The sequence below is a fragment of the Tachyglossus aculeatus genome, chromosome X4 (genome assembly GCF_015852505.1).
Source record: "Tachyglossus aculeatus isolate mTacAcu1 chromosome X4, mTacAcu1.pri, whole genome shotgun sequence".
NCBI lineage: Eukaryota > Metazoa > Chordata > Mammalia > Monotremata > Tachyglossidae > Tachyglossus > Tachyglossus aculeatus.
The window spans coordinates 11,964,605-11,987,926 of record NC_052098.1 but is presented as its reverse complement, the minus strand read 5'-3'; the positions used below and the strand labels follow the sequence as shown (position 1 = coordinate 11,987,926).

The window sequence follows — 23,322 nt, the reverse complement described above, 5'->3', positions numbered from 1 at the left end:
TTTTCTCTTTACTTACTACAGGGTTTTAACCAAACCCTTACAGGAGTGTTGAATACCATACTAGGCAAAGATTCCCTACTCTTCTCACTTTACATGCACTTTCTCTGAGAGCTCATCCACTCACATAGCTTCAGCTTCCAGCTCTATATAATGAATCCAAAAATCTACCTCTGTAGCCCTGACCTCTCACTTGACCTGCAATCCTGCATCTCCAGGACATCTCCACTTGGATGTCTTACTGTCAACTCAAACTCAACGTGTCTAAAATAGAATGCCTCATCTTTCCTCCTAAACCTACTTCTCCCTCTAATATTCCCATCTGAATCAAGAATATCACCATACTCTCTATCCCAGAAACCCACAACATTGATGTCATCCTCGACTCTACTATCATTCGAATCTCGCATTTAGCCTACTTCTAAATCCTGCCATCTCCTGGATCTGCCCTTTCTTCCCTCCCAAACTGCTACCAGTTCTGATACTGCCATGGTTAGACCACTACATTAGCCTCCTCGCTGGCCTCCCAGCCTCTCCTGCCTCCAATTTAAGCTACTACATGCTGTTGCATAGATTATTTTCCTGAAGTATCGATCTGTCCACATTTCACCTCTCCTCAAAACCCTTTATTGCTCCCTGTGTCTCTTCACATCAAGCACAAACTCCTCACAATCAGCTTCAGGGTCCTCCACCATCTGGCCCCATTTTACCTATCTGCTCCCTTCTTACTGTCTATGTTCCTACCAAGCCAATCTCCTATCTGTACCTTGCTCTCAATTCTCCCATCTCCATCCCCTGGCTTTCACTGTTCCCTTGGCTTGAAACTCCCTCCCTCCCCACATCAGATAGACCATGGCTCCCCCTTCATAATAATGATGGCATTTGTTAAGCACTTACTATGTGCCAAACAGTGTTCTAAGCGCTGGGGTATATGCAAGGTAATCAGGTTGTACCATGTGGGGCTCACACATTTTAATCCCCATTTTACAGATGAGGTAACTGAGGCACAGAGAAGTTAAGTGACTTGCCCAAGGTCACACAACAGATGAGTGGTGGAGGCTGGATTAGAACCCACGACCTCTGACTCCCAAGCCCGTGCTCTTTCCACTATGCCATGCTTCCATTCATTCATTCATTCAGTCAATTGTTTTTATTGAGCACTTACTGTGTGCAGAGCACTGTACTATGCACTTGGAAAGTACAATTCAGCAACAGAGAGACAATCCTTGCCCACAATGGGCTTACAGTCTAGAAGGGGGGAGACAGACATTAAAACAAGTAAACAGGCACCAGAAGCATCAATATAAATAGAATTATAGATATACACATCCAAACAAGTAAACAGGCATTAATATAAATAAATATTATTATAGATGTATTCCTATATACACAAGTGCTGTAGTGGGTGGGGGGGTAAAGCAAAGGGGAGCAAGTCAGGGCGATGGGGGGGGGGAGCTGAGGAAATGGGGGGCTTAGTCTGGGAAGTCCCACCTCTCCAGCAAACCTTCCCTGATTAATTTCCCAGCCATATCATCCCTTCAGCCTAAAGTCTAACCTGTATGTATTTATTCCCTCCACTGCATTCATGTATGTATGTATGTGTACTCCGTAATTTATTTTGATCACTTTAGTTGTAAATATTTTTATGACCATCTCCTTCGTTAGAGTGCAAGCTCTGTGAGGGCAAGAAATGTGTCACTTCTTTATTCTGTACTTTCCAAGTACCTAGTATAGTGCATCACACCAAGTGGGAATTCAATAAATACTTGTCATGTCTTATGCTGTGGAATAGTTTTTGACCCAAAGCGACTCCATGGACATATCTCTCCCAGAATGCCCCACTCCCATCTGCAATCGTTCTGATAGTGTATCCATAGTTTTCTTGGTAAAAATATGGAAGTGGTTTACCACTGCCACCTTCCATGCAGTAAAATTGAGTCTCCACCCTCGACTCTGTCCCATGCTGCTGCTGCCCAGAACAGGTGAGTTTTGTACTCATCAATATTACTAATAATAATAATAACTGTGGTATTTAAGTGCTTACTATGTGTCAGGCACTGTACTGAGCACTAGGGTGGATGCAAACAAATTGGGTTGGACATAGCCTCTGTCCCTCATGGGGCTCAGTCTACAACTACTGCTGCTGCTGCTACTACTACCATCACTATTGTGCTCTCCCAAGGGCTTAGTACAGTGCTCTGCACACAGTAAGTACTCAGTAAATACACTTGATTGATTTACTACATTATCAATATAAATAAGTGTGTATAGTTTCACATATAGCCCAGTAATAACAAGAATAAATTGAGAGGGAGAAGTTACACTATTACTATTATTATTTATATTGATAGTATAATAAGCACTTACTATTTGCTGGGCACTGTACTAATTCCTGGGGTAAATACAAGAAAATCAAATTCAGACCAGGTGGCTGACCCACAAGGAGCTAAAAATCTAGCAGAAGGATATTATATAAACATAAAATAATAACTGTGGTATTTAAGTGCTTACTATGTGCCAGGCACTGTACTAGGAGCTGGGGTGGATACAAGCAAATCGGATTGGACACAGTCCCTGTCCCACGTGGGGCTCAGTCTCAGTCCCCATTTTTCAGATGAGGTAACTGAGGCACAGAGAAGTGAAGTGACTTGTCCAAGATCACACAGCAGATAAGTGGTGGAGCCACAATTAGAACTTATTCATTCATTCAATCAATCATATTTATTGAGCGCTTACTGTGTGTTGAGCATTGTACTAAGTGCTTGGGAAGTACCAGTTGGCAACATATAGAGACGGTCCCTACCCAACAACGGGCTCACAGTCTAGAAGGGGGAGCTCATGACCTTCTGACTCCCAGGCCGGTGCTCTATCCACTACATCATGCTGCTTCTACATGAAATCAAGTTCATATAAAACCATTAAAATTGATAGTAGAGGATACAATACTTGGAGAGGGTAGTCCTCAGATACCTCACCACTCTAGGCAAACACTCCTTGGTTATAAACTGCCACAATCTTCCCAATGCACAGAAAGTTGGAACCCAGGTCTTCTGACTCCCAGACCTATCCTCTTTCCACTATACCATGCCAGTTTTGACGCTAGTCCAAAATTCCCTTTCTTATGCTTCTTCAGTGGTAAGAACAGTTTCTTGATGACAAATAGAGATTCCACGGTTTTACTTTTGGTAATAGGAGCACTGTTGGTACCCTTAGTAACCCATCAAAACTCTTGGATTAATTCAGATAAGCTTCTAATTTCCTAAACTGTTCTAGAGAAAAAATCTTTGTAGTCTGTGTACCACTAATATGTTTAAAGTTGCAAAAGTTAGCAGCTGTTATTTGCAATCCCAAATTTATTACAGCACAGAGCCCTTTCTGATCCACACATACAAACTGGAGCAGAAAACAAATGCAGAGCACCTACATAATAACCTCAGAGCTATATCACAGCATGGCTCAGTGCAAAGAGCCCGGGCTTGGGAATCAGAGGTCACAGGTTCTAATCCCGACTCCATCACTTGTCAGCTGTGTTACTTTAGGCAAGTCACTTCACTTCTCTGTGCCTCATCTGTAAAATGGTGATTAAGACTATGAGCTGCATGTGGGACAACCTGATTACCTTGTATCCCCTCCAGTGCTTAGAACAGTGCTTGGCACATAGTAAGCACTTAACAAATGCCATTATTATTATTATTATTACAAAAGGTGCCATAACTAATAATAAAACCAAAACAAGCAGGTATCTGCCATTTTTGACCTGTTGATGTTTCATAAGACCAAAGTCTCAATTCCAAAAATGAGGAAAATTGAACAGCCTGGAGAACAGAATGTGTTTCCTTGGGAAACAAACTAGATCCTTGGTTTACTGTTTTCAAAGACCTCTATTCTCTCCCCCCTCTCTTTTAGAAATGCATTAAAGATAAGATAGAAAGAAACACCAAATATCAGGCTAGCTTTGTTTAATAGGGCTGCATCTTTCCATGACACAGAGCAGAGCTGATGCTGTGCAGGGAGCACAGTTGCTATAGTAATATCATTTAGGAGGGCCCTGTATTCATGTTGTGCATATGGGATGGCAAAGCAACCCAAAGTGAGTCATGTTTTCTGTGCACAGCAGGGCTAACAACCACCTCTGTAACAATTGTCAAAAATACCAGTTGGAGGTGGGGTGCACAGGGGGAGGAGGTGGGAAGAGGAGCAAGAGGTCAGAGAATTAACATAGCAGGAGGAGAGAAAGTGAAGTACTAAATATACACCCAAGTAGGCCCTTCAAGAATAAAGGGAGAGTATCATAAGAAACAAGATAAACACAATATGATATCGTTCACGGATAAACCTTATCTGGTTTCCAAACCCTATAGGACAGGGCAAAGCAAAGAGAACAGAAGAGTTACCTTTTATTTTAGCTTTCCTTTTTCCCTTAAAAGAGCACTCCTACTGATACTACAAGAATAAAGCTGATTTCCTACTACAACCCAGCCCGCATGCTTCATTCCTCTAATGCCAACCTACACACTGTACATTGATCTCATCTATCTCGCCCTGCCCCCAGCCCCTTGCCCACACCCTGCCTCTGGTCTGGAACTCCCTCCCCTTCCATAGAAGACACTGTCACTCTTCCCACCTTCAGAGCCTTATTAAAAGCACATCTTCCCCGACTAAGCCCTCATTTCCACTACTCCCTCTCTCTTCTGCATCTCCTATGCATCTCCTTCTGCATCCTTTAAGCCCTTTGATACTCACCTCACCCTCAGTCCCCACAACAATTCTGTACAAATCTTTATACCCTGCCATTTCTCTAATTTTAATGTCTGTCTCCCTCTGTAGACCCTAAGCTTCTTCTGGGCAGGGATCATGTCTGCCAATTCTATTATCTTGTACTCTCTCAAGAACTTAGTACACTTAGGAAGCGCTCAATAAACACCATTAATCGATTGGTTAGTTGGGTGTGGGTTTTGCTCTTGCATGGAGTATGCGGCCAATCATCCCAAGGAAATGGGGAATGCCGAGAAGAGGAATACATTCAAATCAGAGTGAACCCCAAATACTCCTCATAGCTCTGAATTGTAACCTCCACCCCATGACTAGCAGGAGAGAAAGAGGTACTGACAAAACTTACTTGAATGTTTGCAACCCATCTTTTTGCTGTTCCTGCTAAAGATGCCAATTGGAGAAATGGCTACTCTATACTTCTTGCTTTACCCAGTCACTAATTCCAGAATGCAGGGGGGTAGCTGCAGAAAGAAGTACTAGTGTGGCCTAGTGGAAAGATCTTAGGCCTGAGAGTCAGAGGACCCAGGTTCTATTACTAGCTCCACCACTTGTCTGTTGTGTGATCTTGGGTAAGTCCCTTCACTTCTCTGGGCCTCAGTTTCCTCATCTGTAAGATGGGGATTCAATATGTGGTCTCCCTCCTCCTGAGACTGTAAGCCCCATGTGGGACAGGGACTGTGTCCAACTTGATTATCCTGTATCCTTGATTACCTACCCCAGCACTTAGTACAGTGCGAGGATCACAGTAAGGACTTAACAAATGCCCTAATTATGGTTATCATATCATATTTTAAATAATTATTCCAGAATAGTTGGCTACCTGGTTCATTTTCACATTGCTTTCCAGGAAATCTGTCAACTTCAAAACACTGCGTGGGTTTCACCTCATTTCTCATCCTAAGCTTAGTAACAGAATGCCTCAGTAAGGTTTCATGACATTAATAAGAAAATAATATTAATAATAATTTATTGCATGGCATGATTATTACAGGCTGGACCATATCATTGTTCTTGCTGGTACCAGTGCATTTTGAAAGCTGAATTATTTTTTTTTTTTTGTGAAGGATTTCATACTGGCTTTCCTCTCTGCAAATTTCCACAATAAATCTAGAGGTTGTTCTGTATAATTAAGGCAATCCTGTTTTCTGACTAACCCAAAGGCATGATGAAAATATCCTCCAAAGACCAGTTTTTGCTTAATTTTTGGCTCCTATGCCAGAACTCTGCTGTTTAATTACAAATGTGTGGTCTTACATTATTCTCTACTTATTCTTCTCTTCCTCATAAACCTTTTCTCTCCTCCTCTCTAGGTCAAATAGCAATACCTAGCAATGATTATTGCTCCTCTTAGCACAATCTACATTCCCACAACATTTTGCAGTGACCTGGAACACTGAACTAACCGCAAGCTACTTCAATTCCAGAGACCAGCTCTGAATTAATCAGAGCCACAGTGATCTAGTCCCAACACAGAAGGAGAGACCAAAGTACCTGAATTTGAGGCTTCAGCCTGAGATGCTACCGTCTTGGCAGGACTCAAGTCAGCCTCTGTTCAGAGCAGCAATATCATGCAACATTTTGTGCTCAATCCCAAGTGCGGGAAGGAAAATCTTTCCACAGATTCAACACAGCCAGACAGATCCAGCAGCACAGCCATTTCTGGGTCCCCATCATCTCAGGGGTCAGGGTGATAGGCTTTTGGGAACAGATATGAAAATCCTCGTCCAGCGTGGCTGGAGGAAACAAGACTTGTGGTTGCTTAACAGATGCTAAAATACAGATTTAGTGGCAACAAAGGAGATAACTCACATCCTCTCTTTCTACAGCAAAGGTCACCATCACAGGTGTCCCAAAACACAAACATAGAAATCCAGCCCTGTTTGCCCACATCGAAACAATATGTGTCTAGCCCAGTTACTGATGAGGTTTCACGCATCTGTAACACTGGCATTCAACTGTCACCCTATTCTGTACATTAGCATGCTGTGCCTATTCCCAGCAGTGTGGCCGAGCCTCCATGGTAACGCTCTTCAGGGTGCTCTGGATGGTTTTAATTATTAAAATGGAGAATTCTTACCAACACATTTAATTGGGAAATATTACACGTTAAAGGGACACTAATGGAACAACTCTGAGAATCGAGCAATGTGATAGAGAAAGCTTTTTGATGTGAATTTTAGCAATGCTTTCCTCATCCCATCACATCATGAATTATTCAGTTGCATTAAAAACAAAATCATGTAATTTCATTTATAGATCACTACAAAAGTAAACCTTTGAATCACCTGCGCAAACCTGGAATATCATAGGCTGGATGGGGAACAAACCACTGAATTTCCCACATAAATGGCCATCTCTGACCCCTGGTAAGACAGTTCAGTTTGGCCATGAGAATCAAATCAGTATAATTATGAAGCTCTGTAGCGTAACTTGGTATATTAGAGTGACCCTCTCTCTGGAAATCTGCATTTTGTACTTCTGTAAGAACTATTAAAGTAGAAGTAAAGATGCAAAACTGCAGCTCTATTTTTCCACCTCTGGATATATCTGCAACAGAAGTCATCCTTAATGCTCTTGGTGAATCAATCAACCAACTGTATTTATTGACTTCAAAGCACCCTAACTAAGCACATGGAAAAGTACAGTAGAAATGGAAAACTTCCCTTCAAGCAGCTTCCAATTTAATGGGGGAGACAGGCAAAATAATCTACAGATATGAAATAGAAGAGACTCAAAAGATGGGTATGTGAAAAGAAAAAACAGAAGAGTATGGAAATTGATATGTACAAAGTGGTGCAAAAATGCTGAGGCAGTATGAGGGAGGATGTAACCATAGAAGAAAAATCAATGGGGAAAAACCTTCTGGAGAAGATTGGATTTAAAGAGGGCTTTGAAGAGTGGGAGAGCTCTGGTCTGGTGGATAGAAAGGAAGGAGGAGTTCCAGGCAGGAGTAAAGATGTGAGCAAGGGAGTCAGAGACAGGAATTGAAAACAAGGCATAGTAAGAAGATGAGTTCGGGAGTAACAGAGAGTGTGAGTTGGGGTAGTGTGAGAGAAGATAGTGGATAAGTAAGAGGGAGAGGTTTGATTGAGTGCCTTAAAGCTAATCGTTCAAATGTAGAGAGGGACGGGCAACCATTGGAGGTTTTTGAGGAGTGGGGAAGCCCAAGAGCATTTTAGAAAATGAGCAGTCTAGCAGAGGAAAAGTGTGGACTGGAGAGGGGAGTAAGCTGGAGGCAGTAAGATCAGTGAAGAGGCCATCATATGTCAAGTTCCTTGATGAGGGTGGTGGTCATTTGGATGGAGAAGAAGGGACAGATCTGGGAAACGTTGTGGAGGAAAAATTGGCAGGGATAGAATGACAGAGAGGATATGAAAGTTGAAAGAGAATGAGGATTCAAGGACAATAGAAAGTTTTCAGAGACAGGGAAGGTAGCGGTGTAATTAAGTGTGATGGAAAAGACAGGTGAAGAAGTGGTTTGGGGAGGAAAGATGAGAAGTTCAGTTTTAGACATATTGAAGTTAGGGCACCAATGAAACGTCCATGTAGAGATGTCCTGGAGGCAAGAGGGAATATTAAATTTCAGAGGAGGTGAGCAGTTGGGGCTAAAGAGGCAGATTGGGGAGTCATACACATAGAGGTGGCTGAAGCCATGGGAGCAGATGAGCTCTCTGAGTGAGTTTGGAGACCCCAGAACAGAACCTTGAGGGACACCCACAGTTATGGGGAGAGGATCCAGCTTAAAAGACAGAAATGACAATAATAATAGTAATAACTGTGTAAGTGTTGCCAACTTGTACTTCCCAAGTGCTTAGTACAGTGCTCTGCACACAGTAAGCGCTCAATAAATATGATTGATTGATTAATAACAATAATGGTATGTGTTAAACACTTACTAGGTACCAAACACTATACAAGGAGCTGGGGTAGGTACAAGATAATCAGGTCACACACAGTCCCTGTCCCACATCGGGCTCACCATCTAAGAAGGAGGAAGAATAAGTATTTAATCCTCATTTAAGAGAAGCCTAAGAGTAGGAAGAGATTTGGGAGAGAAATGAGTCAGAAATAAAACAAGCATGGGAGACAGGAGCAGTCTTCAATGTCAAATGTCAAAAGTAGCCAAGGAGTCAAGAAAGAGGGGAAGGAGTTATTTGAGGGTGAGCAGTTAAAGACAGCAGTTAGGGAGAGAAGAAGGGTCATATGTTTTTTTTAACAGCTTTCAACTATGACACCTTCACAAGAGTGTTTAAACTTGGGCTATCCATGTCCTGTGCCAGAGAAAAAGGAAAAAGCACTTGGGTGCATCCTGCTGGCCCCAACTCCAAAATACCTCCCTCTCACTTTCTCAATAACTTCACCGAACGCAGGTGTAACAGGATAGAGAAAGTTGAACAAAGAGCTGAAAATCATAATGAGAAGCAGCATGGGCTAGTGCTTTTGTGCTTTGCCTCTTCTCTGTGTGACTTGGGCTAGTCATTTAACTTCTCTGTGCCTCAGTAACCTCATCTGTAAAATGGGGACTAAATCCTCCCCCCTCCCACTGAGACTGATTCCTATGTTGAACAGGACTGTGTCTGACCTGATTAGCTTGTATCTACCCCAGCGCTTAGAACAGAGCTTGACACATAGTAAACACTTAACAAATACCATGAAAAAAAGAAGAAACACGATGGGCAGACCACCATGCCAGCTGTATGGAAATAGGGACTGGGGTGAGACATGGAGAGTATTTGGAGTAGGATCTGGGGAGATCCCACAGCAGAGGACTTGTTGAAGGAAGATTGAGGAGAGGTGGCTTGTTTGGGGTTACTGAAATCCAAAGGCACTCCTCCATCATCTAGAGAAGTTGGAGGGCTCAGATTATGCTCCCAATGCCGGTCACACCTTATAACTAAGGCACAAATAATAACTGTGGTATTCATTAAGCACTTACTATGCGCCAAGCACTGTACTGAGAACTGGAATAGATAGAAGAACATCAGGTCCCACATAGGGCTCCCAGTCTAAGTAGGAGGGAGAACAGGTAACGAGTCCCCATTTTGCAGATGAGGAATTGAGGCACAGATAAGTTAAATGACTTGCCCAAGGCCACACAGCAGAGTGGAGCTGGGATTAGAACGCAGATCCTCTGACTTCCAGACCTGAGCTCTTTCCACTAGGCCAGGCATCTCCAACACTAGCTTGCTTACTGGTACATATTCATAGGGCTGGCTGATCCCTGGGTCTTTTTTCGGCTACCTCTTCTCTGATGCCCTTTCAACACCCATTCATCCTTCTTCATTTCTATTTAGCAGGTCGAAAGTCTAACCTTCCCAACATGTGGGACAAAATCAATACCATCTTAGAGGTTTGTTGTCTTATTCCCCACATGGACTTTCTGGATTCCCCAGCTTTTCTGAATCACCTTTTTTATTTCTCTCTGCCTGTCAGGCTGGCTGCTCTCCAAATGCTAGAGGAAAATCAAAGAGCTGCTTGGCTGGAAAGGGGTAATTACTATCAGTGACATTTCCATTAGGAAGTTGCCTACAGGTTTGCTCTCATCTTAATACCAAATACTCATATTAATGTCCCTTTCCAACTCAGCCCCCTATACTAATTTTTAAAATTAAAATTCTAATGATTTATAATGAATGACTACTTACCATCAGAGGGCATCTCTAATGGCCCAGAATATTAGTTTGCTAAGGAGACCTTAAGGGCAATCTGCCCCACAACTGGAATTTTGGAGTGACTGGTCTACACATGTCTTGACTAATTCTTCTCTTGCCATGCTATAGAACTTAAGAATATAAGAACATGAACAGCGCCATTACTGGATCAGAGCAATGGTTCCTCCAGCCCGGGGCAGTGGTAAAGTAGAGTTGGAGGATGGTTACCCACCTAGACATCTTAACGATTACAGCTTTAACTTTTCCTCTAGTTATTTAAATTGGGCCACTAATTCACAAATTTATTCAAACCCCAATTGAGCCTACAGCTACTTTTGACTTTCACAACTTCCTAGGGTAAAAAACACCAAATGATCCCCCCACCCCCACCTCAGAGGGGGAAAAAGGTGACCTTTGCTTTGTTTTGAATCTATTAACTTCAAGAGTCTTATGGCACATATAATAATAAAATAATAATAATAATAATAATGGCATTTATTAAGTGCTTACTATGTGCAAAACACTATTCTAAGCGCTGGGGAGGTTACAAGGTGATCAGGTTGTCCCACGGGGGGCTCACAGTCTTAATCCCCATTTTACAGATGAGGTCACTGAGGCTCAGAGAAGTTAAGTGACTTGCCCACGGTCACACAGCAGATGCGGCGCGGTTGGGAATCGAACCCATGACCTCTGACTCCAAAGCCTGTGCTCTTTCTACTGAGCCACGCTGCTTCTGTAAGCACCCATACAGTACATAAACACAGAACATGCCAGAAAGCATAGCCTAAAACCATGACAGGCTTCAGAGAGGTATAACTGCTAATAATGATAAAAAATTAATATTTATTATTATGAATTGTGCCTGCTTTCGATCTCCTGCCCACAAAGTGCTTACAAATGAAGAGGTTTTTAAGAAAAGTTTTGTTTAAAAAGGTCTGGCACATCTTGGGGGTTAGACAGCTTGACTAAGGCAATCAACATTCAGAATTGTATTTACAATGGGTGGATGAAGACAAAGCTCTAGACAGGGATAGATCACATTACAACCTCAAAAAATAAGCCTCAAGCTGCCACTGGCTACTCAATATTCTGGCGTGACTTGTAGATCCTCTCACACTTGCCTCTCACACTGCCTCATGCTTTGCCCTGGTGATGTGCCAGAAGGGCTGCTGTAACTCTATTTGGGCCATGAAGAGAAAATCCGACTTGAGAGGGAAAAGGCCCAGGCTGTGCCTCCGTTTGAGTAGCCCAGACTTAAAGGGCTCTTTCTGCTCATTACCATAACTTTGCTCATTCTTACCATCCACCCCCGCCACTCCTCCCATCAGTTCAGGTCAAACTGGCTCATGCTCCCCTTCTCAGAGGGTGACTGGAACTGGGAATTTTAGGAAACAGGGGCAAGGTTTAGGGGTAGAGACAAGACAATCAGATTGGCACAGTCCCTGTCCCACATGAGGCTCAGAGTTTAATCAGGAGGGAGAACAGGTATTTTATCTCCATTCTACAGATGAAGAAACTGAGGCACAGAGATGTTAAATTACTTACCCAAGGTCACATGGCAGGCAAGTGGCAGAGCTGGGATTAGAACCCAGGTTCCCTGATTCCCAGGGGGTGAGGACAGAATTTGGTGGTTAAGGGATGTGGGCCTGGTAATAGGTTAGAAAGTTGTGGTCTGAGAGTGGTAAATCGGAGTCAGTGAGGTTAGAGATTGAGCAGTGTCTGGTTATAATGAGATCAATCCAACAGTCACCTCTGGTACTTTTGTACTTTTTGTACTTTTGATAACCATTCTGACTTGGGCATAAGTGCATATTCAGTTGTACACTTATTTATTCCAATCACTTTATTGATAAATCACTTCCCATCTGCCTCCCTTGTAAGTTTCTTGTGGAACTTCTGTTTTACCTTCCCAAGCACTTAGATACATGCATTGCCCCAAGTGACCACTCGGTAAATATCACTACTACTACTACTACAACTGCTAATGTATATCCATGCTAATATATGGCTGAAATGGGGTCAATCATCCAATCGATCATGTATATGAATACTTCCTTGGTGCAGAGCACCATATTAAGTGCTAGGGAGAGTACTATAGAGTTAGTAGAAATGATTCCGCCATCAAGGAGTTTATCATCTAGTGGGGAAATATATACACAAAAATAAATTACAAGTACTGGGACGCAGTAGAGGTGCTACAGGAAGAGGGAGGATGAGCGCCCAAATGCTTAGGTGATGCTGATGTGCTAGTAGTGGGGGAGGGGAATAGGGAGATTAATCAGGGAAGCCTCCTGGAGGAGATGTGATTTCAGAAGGATGTTGAAGATGGGGAGAGCTTTGGTCTGTCAGATGATAAGGGGGAGGCAATTAGAGAAGCAGTGTAGCTTAGTGGAAACAGCATAGGCCTGGGAGTCAGAGGACCTGGGTTCTAATTCCAGATCCACCGTGTGTCCTCTGTGTGACCTTGAACAAATCTCTTAACTTGTGTGCCTCAGTTTCCTCAACTGTAAAATGGGGATTCAATATTTGCTCTCCCTCCTACCAATCATATTTATTGAGTGCTTATTACAGAGCACTATACTAAGCACTTAGGAGAGTGCAATATAACAGACACATTCCCTGCCCATGACGAGCTTAGTCTACTTAGACTGTGAGCCCCACATGGGACAGGGATTGTGTCCGACCAGATTATCCTGTATTTACTCCAGCACTTAGAACAGAGGAAGCACTTAATAAATACCATAAAAAAAAGCTGGGGGGAGAAAGGAAGGCTTGAGAAAAAAGTTGGTGGTGAGGAAAATGAAAGTGAGGCACAGTGAGTAGTGTGGCTTGAGAGGAGTGAAATGTGTGAGCTGGTTTTAGTGGGAGAAGAGCAAGGATAAGTAGTGGGGACAGAGCTGATCGAGTGGCTTAAAGCCAGTGTGGAGGAGTTTCTGCTTAATACAGAGTGGAATGGGCAGCCAATGGAGGTTTTTGAGGAGTGGGAAGACATGTGGAAAATTATGTTTTAGAAAAATGATTTGGGTAAGAGGTCTGCAGAGCTCAGTAGTGTGTAGAAACAGATGGTCAGAGGTACCATCAACATGGAGGTTGAGAAGTCTCCCAGTTGGTGGCAGAGCCTGGACAAAACGGTTTAAAAATTAGACACCATTTGCTGAGAGGAGAGGAAGGATTCACTGGAGGGGGAAGAGAGGGTCCATCTGCAAACAAGATTCAAGTACACCTTTCCCCTGGATTCCTCCAGAAAAAGAGTAGCATGCCCTTTGAATCTGAATCTGCCACCAGGCCCTGATAGTGAAACACTATCTGTGTGAGAGTGTGGCTGAAAAGACAAAAGTGCAGCAAACACTCTCTTATTGCCAGGGGTGCTACTGAGCAGTGGAATCAGTTTGCAAAAGTGAAAACATCAGGCAGGCAAAGTAGGAGAGGGGAGGAGCCAAGGCTGTGTATAATCTACAGTCTGCATAAGCAATCAGCAATGACTTTTGGAAGGAGAATGTTCTCTTAGGAACTGACCTCACATATGTGTTTTGTTAAGCATTTCCATCTCAATAGTTTTCATGCCCTTTTTTATGGTATGTATTAAGTGCTTACTATGTGCCAGACACTGTACTAAGCACTGGGGTAGATACAAACTAATCAGATTGGACACAGTCCATGTCCCACATGGGGTTCACAGCTTTAATCCCCTTTTTACAGATAAGGTAACTGAATCCCAGAGAAGTTAAGTGACTTGCCCAAGTCCACACAACAGACAAGTGGCAGAGCTGGACTTAGAACCCAGGTTCTCTGACACCCAGGCCTTCTCTGTGCCTCACTTTCCTCATCTGTAAAATGGGAATTCAATACCCATTATCCTTCCCCCTTAGACTGTGAGCCCTATGTGGGACAGGGGCTGCGTCCAACCTGACAATCTTGTATCTACCCCAGTGCTTAATACAGTGCTTGTTGCCTAATAAGTGTTCAACAAATGCCACAATTATTATTATTTCAAGACTAGATCTGCTGGTGGGAGAGGGACCTCTGTAGTCCCCAATCTGATGCAGAGGTCCAAGGCATTCTCTTGAACATATCAGCAGGTCCAAAATGGGACCCAGGCATTCCCTCACTTCCCAGCCACAGAAAGTAGGGGGAGGCTGATTATTCTGAGCCCACCCCAAGGGAAAGAGAGGAGTCCCAGCTCCCCTTTCTGGCCTGGTGATGGATCAGAAGCATACTACTTTTAATCCACCACCACCTTTAATCCACTGATTCTTTCTAGCCCACAACTTTGTCCAGAAAAATCAACCTCTATATAGCACCATTATTGCACATGAGAACACCTGAATCAAATGTATTAGCAAGTGCTCCTCTACCCTAAACAATGGCCCAGGCTTGGCCTAGAGGCCCAAATGAATTGATAGCACTACCCCTTTTATACCACTGCGGAACACACTTCTAAACTGAAAGATAGTATTTTGGGAAACTCCAGTAAGAAAACTCTGCAACAGGACATATGGTTTTCCTGAAACAGACCAGTGCACTCCATCTGTCTTGATATACTTATCAAGAGGCCATAATTTGCTTCAGCTGCTACAAACCAACCCACAATAATTTGCCACTCTTTCTTGGGTTCCTGCAGTCATCTGTTCACAAATTAGTTTTTCATAATGTTTTTGGTGTGGAAATCTGACAGTCACTAAAGTGGAGCTCCTCTTGGGAAGGCACCAAGGAGCAGGTGCGGATGCGCTCTGGCTGATCCCCTGAAGCATTTAGCTGTGTTATTTATTTCTTTAAATTGTACCCACCACCCAAGAGCCTCAGGGTGCACTAAACCACAGGGCCACAGGGTTAAACCCTGTGGGTTTTTCCCCTTTAAGAAATGGTCCTCGAACCATAAACTTCCAGGTCCAAGCCTAGAAGGGAGACCAGGGATCAGAGAACAAGATTAACCCCAATAAGAGGGGTTCAGGAAACCTGAACAGTCTTTTGGGGATGGCAAGGGCTGGACAACTAAAACTCCTCCATCTATCTAGCTCTTCCCAACCCAGTTGGTTGTTCTCCTGCTTTGGTGGTTACAGTAATCAGGATGTTTCACCTCCCCATTGACAGAAGGAAAAGCCCCCTGCATGCATTAATAGAGGCAAATGTCAAGCAATTACAACCTCCCTTACCTGGCCACCTTCAAGAGCTCACACTTGCATTATCTGCAGGAAGTGACCAACTGAGACGTGGCAGCATTAGAGCATCCAATTCTAAAGGACCAGAGTTCTCCATAGAAGACACAGCAAATGCCAACTCCACCCTTGATTAACCCCACATGACTCCAATTATGTTAATCCTTCCAGACATTCTCAATATACCTCTGAACTACAAGTGAATATGTTCCTGTAGTTTGTGTCCTATTGTTCTTCAGGGCTGTATGTTTCTCTTGCTGTTGTTAAATTTCTGGGTTAGTGGTGTGGCCTAGGGGAAAGAACATGGACCTGGCAGTCAGAAGACCTGAGTTCTAATCCTGACTCTGCCACTGGCCTGCTGTGTGACCTTGGGCTAAGTCACTTAACTTCCCTGTGCTTCAGTTTCCTCTCTGTAAAATGGGGATTCCGTACCTGGTCTCTCTCTCCCTTATACTGTGAGCCCCATATGGGGCAGAGATCATGTCTGACCTGATTTTCTTGTATCTGCCGCAGTACCACTATCATCATCTTATTTTGTATGGATTTTATTGGTTTGTGTATTAGTGTGAATTGGCGCTAAAGCAACGCTTTTTATCTGGAGTTTAAAAGCAGGTGGGGCTTCAAAGAGGGGAGCTTTCATCAGAGCAGGGCCAGGGCCAGATTAGGAGGGAGGAAAAGGCAGTAAAAGGAAATAAGTAGAGCCAGAGATCTAGAGACAGACTGAAACAGAAAGATTTCCCAAGCAGGAGATATATATATATATCCTCTCTCTCTCACTCTCTCTCTCTCTCTCTCTCTCTCTCTCTCTCTCTCTCTCTCTCTCTCTCTCTCTCTTCCACACTGAGTCTCACACCCACATACACCATCTCACATCTACAGTCATATCCACACTGAATGTCACATCCCCACACACAATCTCACATCTACACTCACATTTGCACACACATTCAATCTCCCAACCACACCCTCACACTCTTGCAGCCACACACACACAATCTCACAGCCATACTCACACTCTCAATCTCAGAATTACATTTAGTATCATCTCCACACTCAACCTCACACACACTTAATCTCAGAGCTACACTTAGTCTCATACACTCGATCTCACACACACATTAAATATTGCATACACGCACATACACACAAACATAAATGGAGTCTCACAAATACCCACTCACACACAAGCAAACAGATTTTCGATCTGGGTGGTCACCTGTGCCACCAGTTTTAAAAGACTGCACTTTAAGGGCTCCTGCCCTTCCTTCACCCTCACGAGTGTCTCTGCCACTGAATCGAGGACAAATCGGGGAGCAAAGAACCTCTGGAATTTACGCCCCATGGGTTAGATCCAGGGAGGCCTGGGGGACAGTTTATGGAACAGACCTACCAATAAGTAGTTTTATTCCTTAGGATGTCCCCTGTTAACCCCATGAAACTGAGCACTGAAACTGTCCTCTGTTGCCCAGAAGGCTTGTCTGTGGCCACTGAATACCTGGAATGGGTTCTGCATGCAAACACAGAGCGACACTTCTGCTTGGGAAGGAAGGCCTGCAGGGTATAACAGTGAAAGCAGTGAGGTGGGGAGAGAGAGAAAGAAAGAAGATGATGTGGGTGCTGGGAGCTCGACCAGATTGATCCTCCCCTGCAGCTATTTGCCTGCCTTGGTAGGCTAGAGTCTTAATTCTACTAAAAACTGGAGCTCCTGAGACCACCACCACTACCCAGAAGTAGGTAGAACAGGCAGCTCTTATCCCCATTTTACCGATGAGGAACGAGATGAGGCGGCACCGAGGAGTTAAGTGATTTACCCAAGGTCAAGCAACAAGACCAGTGGCCGAGCTGGGGTTAGAGCCCAGTTTTTGTGATTCCCAGCCCCATTCTCTCCTCACTAGGCAGTGCCAGACAGGACAAACATAGATCATAGAATTATTGTTCACTGAATTCCACAGGCCCAAGAGAAAGGGGCACCCATTGAAGCATGAAGGTAGTAGGCTCAAAACTTACAGAAGGAAAAACCTCTCCACAGAGTGGGTGATAAGCACTTGGAATTCATTACCACAGGAAGCTGTGTAAGCTAAAAACATCAGTATCTCCATAAGGAGTTTGGATAAATTCACGAACAAGTCTAGCCCGGGGTTACTAAAGAGAAGGTTAGGGATGTTAGAGGGGAAAATCAGGACAACTAAGATGGTAGATGGGGGGGGGGAGGGTGGATGATAAGGAGGGCAGTCCTCAAACAGTTCCTCTTAGCATCTTGAGGCTACAATCAGAGAGACCATTTGGCCGAATAGACCACTGGACTGACCCAATAAAGGCATTTCTTATGTTCTTATTAACCAAACTATTACCTGGCTGTACCAGAGAGGCCCCAGTTTGCTCACTACTCTCTCACAGGGCCTCTCAGGCTGATTGGATCTTGTCTGGATGTTCAACAGAGCCCTGGTCAGTCACCTATCCCAGAAGAATTACACTGCCACCATGACGCAGGGCAATAAATAAGTACATGGGCGTGGAGTATTCGCAAAGACCCACGTTAAGGAAAACCCACACTGTAGTATTCATTGTCTTGCCATTGCCCAAGGACCTGTAAGTCATTTCTTCTAATATGGCTGTGTCCTGTAGTCAATCAATCAATCAATCAATCGTATTTATTGAGCATTTACTGTACTAAGCGCTTGGGAAGTACAAGCTAGCAACACATAGAGACAGTCCCTACCCAACAGTGGGCAATCATTAGCATTTAATTAGTGCTTACTGTGTGCAGAGCACTGTACTAAGTGCCTCTATTCAAATGGGCTCATGTTGTCCAACAAATGAACCCTAGCAACATTCTAATCAAAGCACATAGTGAAAATGTATGTTTCGACAGAACCAAGTGTACATCCGGAAGTATTCCTAACCACAAGGTGGCTCTGCTCTGTAACAGAGACTTGGAGGGTCACTGAGAAGCTGTGTGGTCTCTTCTGGAATGTTATCTGGGGCACTGGTACAACTTAGTGATCCACCTACGATCTAATACACCAGTCTTGGCACTTGCAAGTGAGATTGTCCACTCTGAACCCCTAGCACCAATCAGTAATCTAGGTTTCCTCACGGACTCTCAAGCAAACACTAAGATCCCTAGGGTAGTGGAGCTGCCCCTCCTGCCAAATTGGGTGGTGATTGGGGGGTTACATGTGTTTCTTAGCTCCTCCCTTTAGTCTGTAAAATCCTTGTGGGCAGGGAACCTGTCTACGAACTCTGTTCTACTGTACTCTCCCAAGTGCTTAGTACAGTGCTCTGCACACAGTAAGCACTCAATAAATACCATTGCTTGCTTAATTGATTGACTCCCCAACTAGATTGTAAGATGCTCAAGGGCAAGTCTTGGGTCTCATTCTTCTTTTCTGACCCTCATTAAATCTAATGTATGCAGTGGGCACTCAGTAAATCTTGTTGATAGGCCCTGCCTCTAGTTCCTTGAAAATAAAACTGGTTATTATTATTATCATTATTACTATTGCATTTGCTAAGGTCTTAATATGTCTCAAGCCCTGTCGTAAGCACCGGGGTCTTTTCTTGTCTTATGCTGTCGAGTTTTCTCCAAACCATAGCGAATCCATGAACACATCTCTCCCAGAACGTCCCACCTCCATCTGCAATTGTTCTGGTAGTGTATCCATAGAGTTTTCTTGGTAAAAACACATAAGTGGTTTACCAATGCCTCCTTCTGCGCAGTAAACCTGGGTCTCCACCCTCAACTCTCTCCCATGCCACTGCTGCCCAGCACAGGTGAGTTTTAACTTGTAACAGACTGCCTTCCATTCGCTAGCCACTGCCCAAGCTAGGAATGGAATGCAAATGCCTCTGCTTGACTCTCCCTCCCGTAGTCGAGATTGGTAGAGTATTGGAAACTCTCCAGGAGTGATCCTGAGAGGGGGAAGCTCTGGGGCAGATACATGTTTATCAGGTTGGACATGATTCCTGTCCCTCATGGGACTCATGATCTAAAGTAGGAGGGAGAAGGGGTATTGAGAGGGAGAAGGGGTATTGAATCCCCATTTTGCAGATGAGGAAACTGAGGCCCAGAAAAGTTAAGTGACTTGCCCAAGGTCACACAGCAGACAAGTGGCAGAGCCAGGATTAGACCCCAAAGTCCTCTGATTTCCAGGTCCGTGTTCCTTCCACTAGGCCGTGCTGCTTCCCATTAATAGAAGTACTTCTGCAGTTAACTACTACGAGAGTAATGGGGGAAAAGAACATTTCCAAGGCAAATATTACTATCCAATATGGCTGGAAAGAAAAAGTGAATCGCACTTTTTTTTTTGGCTGACATATGTCTCTATTTCTCTAGTCTATTTCTACTATTAACTTTTGGTTGGAAAAGGGCCCCACTTTTCTGTGAGATTTCTGTCTGGTAGCTGGGAGACCTTGAAGTAGGAGATGCAGCAGTGTGAGGGTCTGGATCTGTGAGTGATGGGGAGGAAGCTTGGGAGTAGGTAGAAGTCAAATACGATTGAATGAATTAAAATTCCAACTGACCAACCTGGCTAACCTCTCATCTCCTCACCATATTTGCCCACCCTCAGCCCCACTACACATATGTACATATTCTTATACTCTGTTGCTTCCCCTATCTGTAATTTATTTTAATGCCTGTCTCCACAACTACATTGTAAGCTCCTTGAGGGCAGGGATTGTGTCTATCAACTCTGTTATCATGTACCTTGAACTTTTCTATCTCACCACTGGCCCCTTGCCCACATCTTACCTCTGGCCTGGAATACTGTTCCTCTTCATATCCAACAGATGATCACTCTCCCCACCCTCAAAGCCTTATCAAAAGCACATCTCCTCCAAGAGACCTTCCTCAAGTAAGCCCTCATTTCCTCTTCTCCCATTCCCTTCTGCATCGCCCTTGTACTTGGATTTGCACCCTTTATTCACCCCTCCCTCAGCCCCACAGCACTTACATAAATACCTGTAATTTATTTATGTTAGTGTCCCTCCCCGCCCCTCCCCCCCCCCCCAATTGTAGGGTCATCGTGGGCAGGGAACGTGTCTACCAACTCTGTATTGTACTCTCCCAAGCACTTAGTACAGTGCTCTGCACACAGTAAGCTCTTAATGAATACAATTGATTGACTGGGGACTTCAAGGTACTATTGCTACAGAGCACCCAGTGGCCCAGGATAGGAGGGAGAACCCCATGACTTTCTAGTGACTCCAGTGTCAGTGGTCCACAGCTGGAGACTGGAGGAAAAGGGTCAGGAAGTTAGGAGTGTAAACCCCACCCCAAATCCCACCCCCGACTAATACCACAAAAAAAGCAGTAGAGGATAGAGCCAAAGGCGCAGGGGTGAGCTGGATACCATCTGTGAGCCTTACAAACATACACACGTGCATACAGAAAAAAAAATCAGGATAATAATCACCCACATGAAATGAAAACATATGGAAAAATCCATAGGGACACATATTAGCGTGACACCCACAGAGGGCCAGTGAAATGAACACCCAGAGACACTTATTGATAAATATGGAAGCTGAAATGAGGAAGCACATGGATGCACGTGCACATACGCTGCAGACCTACAGGCTAACAAACACATGAAAAACAAATCGACGCACAAACCCACATAGACATAAACAGGTACAGGGAAACACAAACACATGGACACATGCTTATAGATGAACATACAGAGGAATGACCCATCTGGTATACCCTAAAAAAACTGGGACACAAACCATAACAGAATAGTTCATAAACACACACATTCAAGGGAACACACAGAGACACAAGCACCTAACCGCACAGTGATACATAAACAAACATAGAGACAAACACACTCAGGAGCCCAGTGGGTGAGGGAACAAAGAGCAGAAGGAGGAGGACACCAAAGGAGAGTCAGGAGAGAGTGGGAGATTAGGAAACAAATGGGAAGAGAAGAAGGGGATTAGGAAGGAAAATAAAGTATGTGCTGAGACAGGAGAGAGAGATAAGAAAACACATAAAGGCCGTGGTAGGTACATGAGTCTCAGTGAGAGTCTTTTTCTCTCTCAGTCCCATTCCCCATAGAGCTGTATTACAATACTGGTTGAATGAAAAAGTGTTGTTTTTTGCTCAACTTGTTGCGATACTTGGATAAGCTATCTCCAGATGTCTAAATTATTCAACTTGCTTTTACCTGAACTTAAAAACATCCCAAAGTTTGCATTCTTTAAACATTCCTCAACTATTCTGTTGTCAGTTGAGAAATAGTATAATGTGAAATTTTGATCAGAATATTTACAGATTTCTTTCCCATATTTACAGGAGAATAGCTCATGTTTTTTACATGTATCTTCTTGAAGTACCACAAACCCAGCGTATTAAGATAAAAGGCCAATAGCCCTAACCATCTTCTTATTCACATATTTATTTTTACAATTGACATTGAACATTATCTTAACAAGAGTCTGGCCTAACCCATTTCAGAACATCTTGTAGTTCATTAGCTTGTTTTTGCTAGAAATGGTTTACAAATGTGTAACATGCCGAAGCCTTTCAAAGAAAACAATTCTAGATGGTGTCAAACAGGGCTTGGATTGAAAGAGAACTGGTAGGGACCCCAGTCCTGATTGTGAAAATAAATGAGTTTAGGTAATAACTGTGTGGAGAGGGCAGAAATGAGCATGGTTTCCCCCTAGTAAATATTTCTTGTGGAAGCTCTGACAACACTCACTCAGTTCCTCATGCTTGGCCCATAAAATCATAGAATCCCAAACCAGAAAGAGATGTGAGTAGACCATCGCATGTAGGGCTGAGTTCAAAAGTTGTCTACCTCTTTCTTAACAATCTCCAAGGCATTCCACAGAGTTTTTGGTTGGGTGTGCTAGTGTCTCAGACTTTCCCTCGTAAACCTGATTTAAAATCCTGCTACCAAAGCTTAAACCTCTTTCCTCTTGCTCTAACCTCAGCGGATTTGGAGAAATCGATGGTCTCTATCCCACAGCACTTATGTACATATCCGTAATTTATTTATTCATATTAATGTCTGTCTCCCCCTCTAGACCGCAGGGTCACTGTGGGCAAGAAACATGTCTACCAACCCTGTTGTGGTCTCCCAAGCACATAGCACTCTGCACACAGTAAGCACTCAAAAAATGTCATTGATTGAATGATTGATTAATTCATAGCTCCTTGCCTTTGTGTACTCAAAGAGAGTTGTTCAGTTTCCATTCATCCTTCTCTTCACCACAAAAAAATCTCAGTTGCTTTCATTTTTCCTCAGAGGTTTTACTTTCCAACATTTGAATGATTTTTGTGGTTCTCCTTTGAACCATCCCCACATCCTGTTCAATTGTGATGACTAGGAATCGGGGTGCCCCATTAAAGCTCTGAAACCAGTGATGGATTATTTCATTGTTCCTGACAGTGGCCCACCCATTTAGAGATGCGTCTTTCTGTGTTCCCCTTTATACACTGAGTAGGTTTCACTGATACTGTGGGGTTAAGTGTCTAAGCATCAACAGAGTGCTAAGCACCGACAGTATTCAGCCCAATTCCCTTGTATGTGTTGGCAGGGGGTGCAAGTTGCTTATGGGAAAATAGGCTCTCTCCACCTGGCTCAGTGATTCTCAGACTTCCTCCTGTTTAGAGCTTAATCTCTGCCAGGGCTTGCCATGCACATTTGGAACTGGCAGCTCATAGCCCGGGTACTAGACTGTGAGCCCGCTGTTGGGTAGGGACTGTCTCTATGTGTTGCCGACTTGTACTTCCC

The 23,322-nt window shown here is 43.7% G+C and overlaps 1 non-coding gene across 1 annotated transcript; it reads right to left on the bottom strand.

Moving 5' to 3' along the window:
* Positions 1 to 19,361: 19,361 nt before the first annotated feature.
* On the bottom strand, positions 19,362 to 19,499 carry LOC119948438. Its single transcript, XR_005456834.1, has one exon. It is a non-coding gene; the product is annotated as a small nucleolar RNA SNORA7 (small nucleolar RNA).
* Positions 19,500 to 23,322: the final 3,823 nt, after the last annotated feature.